This window comes from Drosophila ficusphila, unplaced genomic scaffold (assembly GCF_018152265.1).
Source record: "Drosophila ficusphila isolate 14025-0441.05 unplaced genomic scaffold, ASM1815226v1 contig_412, whole genome shotgun sequence".
Classification (NCBI taxonomy): domain Eukaryota; kingdom Metazoa; phylum Arthropoda; class Insecta; order Diptera; family Drosophilidae; genus Drosophila; species Drosophila ficusphila.
In genome coordinates this window covers 1,816,535-1,826,126 of record NW_025064326.1, presented here as the reverse complement: position 1 = coordinate 1,826,126, position 9,592 = coordinate 1,816,535, and the positions used below count along the sequence as shown (strand labels likewise).

The 9,592-nt window shown below is 46.2% G+C and overlaps 1 long non-coding RNA gene across 1 annotated transcript; it reads left to right on the top strand.

Moving 5' to 3' along the window:
- Window positions 1-2,901: 2,901 nt before the first annotated feature.
- LOC108092346 lies at window positions 2,902-8,682 on the top strand. The gene is made up of 4 exons (XR_001771430.2): window positions 2,902-3,126; window positions 3,185-3,423; window positions 8,316-8,410; window positions 8,496-8,682. It is a non-coding gene; the product is annotated as an uncharacterized LOC108092346 (long non-coding RNA).
- Window positions 8,683-9,592: the final 910 nt, after the last annotated feature.

Sequence of the window (9,592 nt, the reverse complement as noted above, 5' to 3'; positions counted from 1 at the left end):
GTCTTGTCTTGGACACGCGACAATCTTTGTTTTCTTTCCACTGGCCGAACCGCGGTCTTCCGAAGCCTCGTCTTCTTGTCATTGTTGTTCTTCGACTGGTGGAAACAAAAGCAGAATTAAATTGTTATGAACACAAGTTTTCGATACAGGGCATACTTAACACATATTTATGGCGCGTGCAGCGGTAGCGGAGATTCTTGAGATACATTTTTCCGATTCCGATTCCCGCGCCCTCCCCCCGCGGAATATAGGCTTATAAATTGGTCGGTTTTACGGCCGATCTGAGTCAGCGCATCTGGAATGTGGATCGGGCGAACTGGAATCGGGTGGCTGGGCTATTGGCCATAATAAAATTAAAAGTTTTCGGCTTTGTTTCAGTTTCGGTTTCAAGCGTTTACGATTGATTTGGATGACCGGAATCTGTGTATCGTTAGGGTGACTCGATGGGGAAGTGCCCTAAATTGTAGAAGAGTAAGTATTTGAAAACTTTTCAATACCATATGGGTTTTATAAAATGTATATACTTATCATGAGATATAATTACTACCTCTAAACATATTGCATTAAAAAACCCAAAATATCATCGAGGCACCCTAACAAATTTTGGTATGCAAGTCAGCTATACCATTTATGTGACCTCCCCCTCCAACAGCCTGTTTTGGACTCCTGGTCGACCAGACTTAATTAAATATCAGTGACATTTATCGGGTCTCGTGTAGCTTTGGCACGCCACTTTAACGATAAGTGAAGGGGAAGTGGAGGGGGAAGTTCAGGGGGAAGCGAGGGGGAGGGCCAGAAGCCCCCAAAGCCCCAAACCCGCCCTGTCATGTATAAATCACCTGAAAAAGAGCTTGCGCCAAAACCACCTCAACCTCTCAAGCTCTCCCCAAAATGGATCCTTCTGGGGGAGCAGGGGGGTTGTGGGGGGTGTGGGCGGCAGAGGCGTGGGGTGGGAGGGGCTGGAGGGGGGAGAAAGGAGGGCCGCGAGTCCAGGGCAGCCAATAAAAAAAGAGCGACGACTGTGCAGGAATGTTTAATGATGTATAAAGCATGTTAGAGTTTATCTTTATGGTGGCGTTCTTTTGCCAAAAAAAAAGAAAAAGATTAAAAGAAGAATGACAAGAGTGCCACAGATATCTGGACAAGCCGAATGTTAAATGATCTAATTTTCATTCGGAAATAAACATAAAAACTTTTATTATTAACACCAAAAATTAATCATAAAAAAGTTTAGGTTTTTATTAAATGTCAAACAAAAAATAAGAAACATTTTCAATAAAAAAATAAAAAAAATATTTCAATAAGAGCTTAGTTATTTGTGGCATAACTCTTTTTTCGGTTAGAGTATTCTCCCTAAATAAAAGCTGTCACAAGTATTTCGGAAATTTTTCTCCAAATTTATGGCGCTCGATGCTATCAAATATATAAAAGTTAACGCTGACTCTCTGAAGAATCAACCTGAGCAAAACCCGAAATGCGTTGATCCCAAGACTCCTATCTGGGATTCCTACCCCAACTCAGCTCCCCTTGGCCTAATCTCATAATATAACATAACATTTGGGTGCTCTTCTAGCGGGGAATTCATTTCCTTTGCAATTGGCAAAACCCAATTAAGTGACCACTATCGGTCAGATATTCGATTCGCTAAGTGTGCCAAGAGCTCGATGACGAGTTCTCGATTCTTGATAAGCAGTATCGCAGAGTTTTTGTGGGCGGACGAGATCTAAGAAAATCTAAATTTCTCAGTACCTTCGGGCCCCCAATAAACATTTTATCGGACAGCTGGCGCGCAATCTTTGAATGGAGAAACTACTGGAATTGTTCTTTTCGCATGATTATTTCGCTGGCAATCGAAATGACTTTATGGCCTCCACTTGAACAGCAAGTGACGAAAGGCCATTAGATTCCCATTAAATTGCAGTGTGGCAAGCCAGAAGGCATATAAACATGCCGAGATAAGAGCTTTCTTGGTGGGTGTTGCCAAAAAAAGTTGGGGATATACCCACAGTTCTGGATCCACGAAACTGCTGATAATCATGATCAAGGCGAAAAGTGTTGATGAGTCAGTTATGACTAGAATAATGAGTGGATAATTTTTCGGGAAATCATTTTGAAATCCCCGTAGGTACACCTGGACTGGAGATCTAAGTTTAGGCTTTACATCATCCCGGCCACTTGGAGATCTATCCGGTGACACTTTCTCCGTCCATCGGACGACCCATCCATCTATCTAACTAGCCATCCGCCGCCCTCCCACATCATTGTTGTTTTCACGCTCCGGCCATCGATCGCGACTGGAAGTGGGAAAGTGGGAAGTGGGGAAACGGGACTGGAAGCGAGCGAGGCGTCGCTTCATCATGTCGCATAAATAATAATCAAAAGTAACATTTTCTATAACGCGCCGCTGAGCCACGCCACCCACATGCAAACGGCGGACGGCGGAGTGTGTGTGGAAATAAATATCCAGCCCGCATGTTAGGCAATCGAATCGGATCGGATCGAATCGAACGGATCGAAAATTGTGTCCAACAAAGTAGCCGGCCCGGAGTTGAGTGAGAAACGGTTGGGAAATTTATGGCGCAAAGTACAGTGCTCGATTGTCAACCGGCGCAAAAAAAAAAGGCTAAGAAAATCCGAAAAGAAGGCCAAGAGACAAGCGTCCGAGCAACCAGTTTCACATGGGGCTGAAGGAGCAGACGGAGCTGAGCAGTCTTCGGTGCAGATTAGTCACATGTCAGTTTCAATTATCGTCGAGTCAATTTGTTGAAAGGCCGCGAACGCAGCAGCCAAAGCAGCTAAAAAGCAGCCAAAGGCCCGAACCCCGGGCCAATGCAAAAGCGATCCAGATCGGGACCAAGTCGCCAAGTCAATCGATACCGCATTGGCCAGATTTCGCTTGAAATATTCCAACTGCGATGCATGTGGAGTCGCTCCAGCCAGGAGTCGTCAGATTGGGAATCAGGCAAAACAGTTCACCAGGAGAAAAATCTATATGTTATGCCATTTTTAATGAGTCCATCTACTTTCAATATAAGTAGTTTAAGCCACATGTTGGGCGCCAAATAACAAATGCACAAAGCTTTCCTGTTGCAAGTTTTAATTGATCAGGAGTCATGAACCATCATGGTAAGGCATTCTAATTCAAGTTCTTAAGTTCGTTCTAAACTTCCACTTTTTCTCACAGTGTCGCGACTCAGAATTGGAGCCACCAGGCGCGTCTGATTATCGGCAGGACAACGACAACTGCGAACTGAAAACTGAAAATGCGAAGACGACGACGATGAGACGGCATAGGGCATAACTCAGATGCTCTGCTATGATAATTTCCAATAAGACCCGCCGTCGCTCTCCACCCCGATCTGCAGCAATCCCCGATCCGTGGTCCGTGGTCCGCTGATCTGCTCTGGAAATTGATGATGCCGGGTATGTTTGGAGTCAGCTTGTTTACACAATTCAGCGCACATTGAGGTCGGGTACCGGCATGGTGTCGTGTAGCCAAAGCTCGAAAGGAATTTGTTTGGCCGCTTCCATCAAAGAGGCGCCGAACTGAAATCAAGATCAAGATTGATATCGGGCTTCTCTCCCGTCTTTCTCCGTTTTTTTCGGCTTTCGGTTCTCTTTTTGTGTTCCTGGTGGTCACAACAAATCGATGAAATTCCTAGACAAATGTTTGGGTTGCATAATCGCATTTCTTTGCTTTTTTTTTGAGGCGATTGAAGATTCTGTCACCCAGTTCACGTACGGTTTGCTCGCTCACGTACATCGGCTATTTGTCGAGCTGACAAATTGTCGCCGCATCTGTATCGGAATCGGGGTACCTGTGTATCTTTGTATCTCCGTATCCGCGCGATACTCGAACTCGGCTGCGCGGCGAAAAGCGTGTCAACACATTGTGTGAGTGCCCGAAGCCACCGCCTCATTTGTCTTCCGAGCTTTGCTTTGTTTGCCAGCATTTTGCTTTGGCTTTGAATGCCAGCCCATTTGTCTTAATGGTTCAATGCTGCAGTTTTCCCCCGCGTTGGTCAGTGTCTTCGTCTTCGACTTCTACTTCGACTCGAATTTGAGTTTCCCAGGGCCAGCCAGCCTGCATCCGATGTGCAGCCTTCCCCGAGAGTCCCACGCACCTGGTCGGCCCTACTTTGACACCTTTTCATTGTCATTACCTTTGTAGTGGTCGCTGTCGCTAATGCGAAATATCAATTTTCCCAAGAGTTCACGTGTGCGGGGTTGTGTGTGCCGAGCTTATTGAAACTCAAACAAATCGTAGTTCCGGCGTTGTCTGCTGACACTGCGGTTGAGCCCGATTTGTAATGATGTGTGAAACGAGCTCTGCGGTTGGCGTTGCGGAAATGGGTATTACTCACCAAGTGGAGGTGGACAGGAACCTAGACTTGGTTTGTGAAGTAAAATCATATTTGGAGGATATGGATTAGGAAATATTCCCTTCAATCTGCTTCAGATAACTCCCTCTGTAGAGGGAGCCACTTAAGTCAGTGAAGCAAGAAGCTCCTCTGGACGCTTTCCTCTGTAGAGGGAGCCACTTATGGCATTTAGGCAATCAGCATTTTAATAAAGAGTCTTCAGGTGACAGCAGAGTTCTTTTCGCCCGACATTCGGATGCACAGATATCTGATCGAGAGACAGCTGCCTAACACTCGGCCGAGATCCGCTCAAATCCCCCTGAAGATGGCGCTTTGGCTCATCGGATCCCGACTTGGACAGCCATTTAGCACAGCAGCAGGCCGCTGTCGCCGCTGTCATGGCTTACGCCCAGCAAATGATTACCAATTTCTTCACACAATTCATGCATAAAAATAATTCCCAATTAGCTGCAAAGCCATAAGCGAAATAAATAAAAGGAGGCGCACAAAAAGGCGGCTTCGAAGCGGAAAAAAAGCGAACAGGCGCCTTCGTGTGAATGCCGCCGCAGCGGTAAAAATAATAATAATCGTAAAAAGGCAAAGTGATGGGAGGTAGGAGGGTTGTATTTATGTGTCCAGGCCAGACAGGGGGTGAAATGAAAGGGAAACTGAACGAACGAGCGGGCGACATGATGTTGATATGTTAACAAGACGCCCCAAGAGTGCCAAGTGGTGAAGATGATCCTCGGCTCTCAAAAAGGCGAAACAAAAACCCAGGGACAGCCGTCACAGTTGGCATTATATTCCCCGAATAATCCGGTAGCGATGTTGGGCATATGTGAATGAGTGTTTGTTTTCGCAAACGCGCCAAGGACTCGCAACAACAGGCCCTCACCTCAGCCCCAAATTCGCAATCATATCTTAAGCCAAGTGTGACTGAGGTGGCTTGGCATCTCTTGTTAATTTCCATATTCGGATTCGCAGACACATATTCCAGAAATAGCCTCGCATTTCATTGTCTTTGGTCTGAGTCCAAATCTGCCGATCTTACCATCGTATTTTATACCTCACCAAAGGGTATATATAAATGAAGAACAGTTTCAGTTTGTGTATTAAATGGCACTAAAAAGTTACAGAAAAAGGTAATAATAAAGGGAATTTATTAAGTATCGACAAATGGATTATAGAAACTATTAAGGAAGAGTATTCGAAGAGTCGACAACAGAAACCTGACTTTCTTTGACTTCAACTCATTTCCCTGCTTCATTCTGAAAGGTTTCTAAAAATGCGCTTTGATTTATTTTTATTGATGACCATATAAATGGGCGACTGCGATGCGGATTGGGACGGCTTTTCGGGGACTCTCCGGCTCTTAACTCCATTTTGCGGGTAGCCACAGTAGTAGTTGGCTGGTAGTAGTCATCGCCCAACAGCGGGGGGAGTTCTCCGGGTCTTTTGGGGCTTTGGGGCTTTGGGGCCGCTGCGATGGCATTTTCTGTTTCAGAAACATTTCACGCTGTGTGAACGACATTTTCTTCGGGGTGCTTCGTTAAGGATCCACCTCCTACATTTCATAATTCACGGAATATTATTCCTTCCCGCCGATCGGCGGGATCCAGAACAATGTTGGGCCCGCTGTCATTTGACCACTTCACAAAATATATTCTCATTAAAATTGTGCTTTTTGGTGCTTCTTGTTGTCAGCTCGCTTCTCCCGGCTTGTCGGCCCAGAAGAATCTGTCTGTGGACACTGGCCAAGGTGTCTCTGTCCCGGCGAAGAGGGGGCTGGGCTCGGGGGCGGGGGCAGTCGACGCCGCCACCACGCCCACCCCCCGTGGTTTTGCTTCCGTTGGAGACGCCACTGCCTTCGGACCCTGGAGAACCGGCGACTCGGATTGGGATCGCAATTGGATTGGGCAGCGGATCCCCGGTCGCTGATCGCTGATCTCGGCGGGCCCAGGCCCAGTTCAAAAGTTTTTACGCTGTTTATGTGCAAATGTCGAAACAAAGATATTTCTTTAAATTGATAAAGATTAACCATAAACAATGCGCCGAGGGAGGCAGCCAAGTGGTAGCCTAAAAGGGGGAAGTCCGGGGATCCACTTAATGGGCTGAGATCATGAGGAGTCGAGTCTTGGGTTGTTTGAGAGGAGCTACTTTAAATGGGGGTTACCTAGTCTTAGGTAAAGTAATATCTAGGAATTCAAGAACCCAACAGCTAATGTTAGGAAGAAGGAAACACATATAGTTACTTTTCAGCTTGGTTTCCCTTAACGGATTGTAAGCTAGTTCTCCCCAAAACCTCCGATCTTTCCCACCAAACACAAATGCTCCAACTCCATTGATCCGCCCTGAAGCATTCTGTAATGAAATTTTCCCAACCATTTTTCCGTGGCGTTTCAACTCCCTCGCCGCGTGAGCTGGTGAAATATGTTCATTCACAGCCGCGGCTCTAACATTCATTCAACACTTCGGCCGACGGCCGGGCTTTCTGGCCAAGATGCCTCCACCGGATGTGGGCGTCAGCAGGCATGTAATCTGATCCCTGACAAATCGGCCTATTAGAATAGCGAGCGAGCGGTGGGACTGTGTGTTGAAATATTTGTCGCATGCACCGCTCGAGATCCCGATCCCTATCCCCATCCACATCCCTAGATCTCCATCCAGATCTCCCAATGGCTGGGATCCACGGCCCGTGGAGCATCTTTGAGCGTAGGTGGCGCTGGGCTTGGGCTGTGGCTCTGGATGAGGCTGTGGCTTTGGGTTAACATTAACCCCATGCTGCACGAGGTGCAGTCTGCTCCTCCACCCGAAAGTGGAGAAAAAAAAGAAGGCACTTGAAAAATTTAAGAGGGAAATGACAGTTACATTTATTTGTCAGTAAATTATAAATGCAATTCCATTAAATAATTATCAAGCATTTCCTATTTATTCACATGAAGTAAAGGCTTGATTTTTACAAAGTCAGCTTATATTTGAATACTTGTGAAGTTGTTGGCTTATCACATAAGTTATAAGTTAAGCTTTCAGTATTGTAATCCCTATTTTTTCGCAGTGCACAGACCGCAAAGGGAAAAGTCTTGGATGGCGCGTGTGCCTAGCCCTTATTTTCCTGCTCCATTCCTTCTTTCTTTTTGGGTTCGTTTTCTGCTGCTTATTTTTTGTCGATTTTATGAGGCGCAAGTGGCGACGTTTTGTGGTTGCAAGGCACACAAAAAAGCACCAGCAAAACACAAGACTTGTGGCCCAGTGGACAGCTAAAATGTTGCACGTTGCCGGTGGTTCGGGCCCGTTGCGCCCCCCCGTTTAACCCCTGGCTGGCCCCGCTTTTTCGGCGCCGCAGCAATTCATAAACGTGGGCGATTGATTCTCGTACCTCGTGGCCCCATCTGGCCCAGCTTTTGGGCCTCAACTTCAGCTGAGTTGAGCTGAGTCGCGGCTTGAGTTTCGGTTTCAGCTGCGACTTCTTCTGCTTTTGGGCTTTGGCTTTGGCACTAAGGCTGGGCAAATGGCCCGCGGCATTGCGATTGAACTTCAAGTTATGATCGTCGTCGGAGTCGCAATGGCAGCAGCGACTAAAACAGCAACAACATCCGAGGCCTGGGTATTGCCACAGTGATGGACGTTCCGCTCACGAACAACAGCTGGAAGACCTGCCACCACTGGCAGCTGATCGAGCTCAGCGTCACCCCTTAAAATAGCACAAAACTCAATCAATCGATTTTCTCGAGCATTTTGAGGAATTTTCTCCACCTGCAATCGTTTCACGTAATTGCATTTGTGAGAACTCGAAATCAAAACCGGTAGCAAACAAGTTCTCCCCTGGGTCAACACAAAATTTAGTAGCAAGTAGTCTCTTGAAGAGTCAACACCCCAAAGCGCAGTTGTTAATTCCAAAATGAGAATCCTGTGGATACTGGCAATACTGATTTTCGTTTTTTCCCCTGGTTGCAGGAGAACAGATCATACCGGAAAGTGTATATATGGAAGTTCTGGAAGAGGTTCGAAAAGACCAGAATCAACCACGGAAAGCGTGGGTACTACATTAGGTACTAGCCACTTGAAACTTGATTTATAATAATATATTATACAAGAATTATAATAAATAATAACCTCCCCTCATCGCCTTTCCAGAAAATCACCCACCTGGAATCGAGACAACTGCCGGCCCTGACTAGAATAGCAAGATGATTAAATGTTACTGCTGGCTGATCCAATTAAGTGGCGTATAATAACAAAACCAACTCAACACGAAAGTCGTTTGGAAAAAGTGTGCCACTTGTTTGTGTAAGACAGCCTAATAAAATCTATTTAAAGCTCACTGATTTGCCTTGTTTTTTTGTACTAATAATTTTCAAAAGGTTTTCAATTGCAATCAAGGCTCCTAGGGCAGCACTCATATACCTTTTCTAGACCTTTCGAAGACGAGGTATGGGCCCGCAACACACGCTGTTACCACTTATTGATGGCACATTGTGATGGTGATGCGTTTCGCCTGCTCCACCAACGAAAAAAGCAGAAATCGGAAAGAAACGGACCCAGTGAGAGGCCCCAAACTACCACCCCCCTCCCCTTTGGGAGGATGGAGATGGAGATGGAGGGGCGTTCTGCTCAAATGTATGATACCCACCCACGAGCAGATCCCTGGCTTTCCGCCAGCGAAACTATGATGATGACTGCTCCACTGGGCCACTCCCTCCTCCCGCGATCTCAGCCCGCTTTTCGTTCGGTTTCAGCTTTGGTTTGGTTTTGGTTCGGTCTGGCATGGATTTGGCTTTGGCTGAAGGTGCATCTTTCGGTTAGGTTCGGCTGAGCTGGCTTTCAGAGGGGAGAATAAATAAGACAATGCAGAATTAAGCGTTTCCTTTATTGTTGTTGCCGGCCGGTGGTGGCTGGTGGCTGGTGCCTTTGTATTACTTTAAGGTGTGCTCCGGGTAATAATTTAGTTAAATCATATTTTCGGCAAAAGACCAAACAGCAACAGCAACAAAAACAAAGCAAGGCGCTGCACTAAAAAATGATTTGCCTTTAACACTCACTCACCAACTCAGCGCCGCCTCTTCGGGGAACTATTGAAATATAGCGAAGGGGATAAGTGGATGAATGGATTGGTGGATCGATCTGAATCACACAGGAATCGGACTAAGTATATCCAGAGTTTGACCAAAAAATATTGTGCTTTCATTTAGAAACCATTCAGTGAACAGCTAAACACATTTGCATGTAAAACC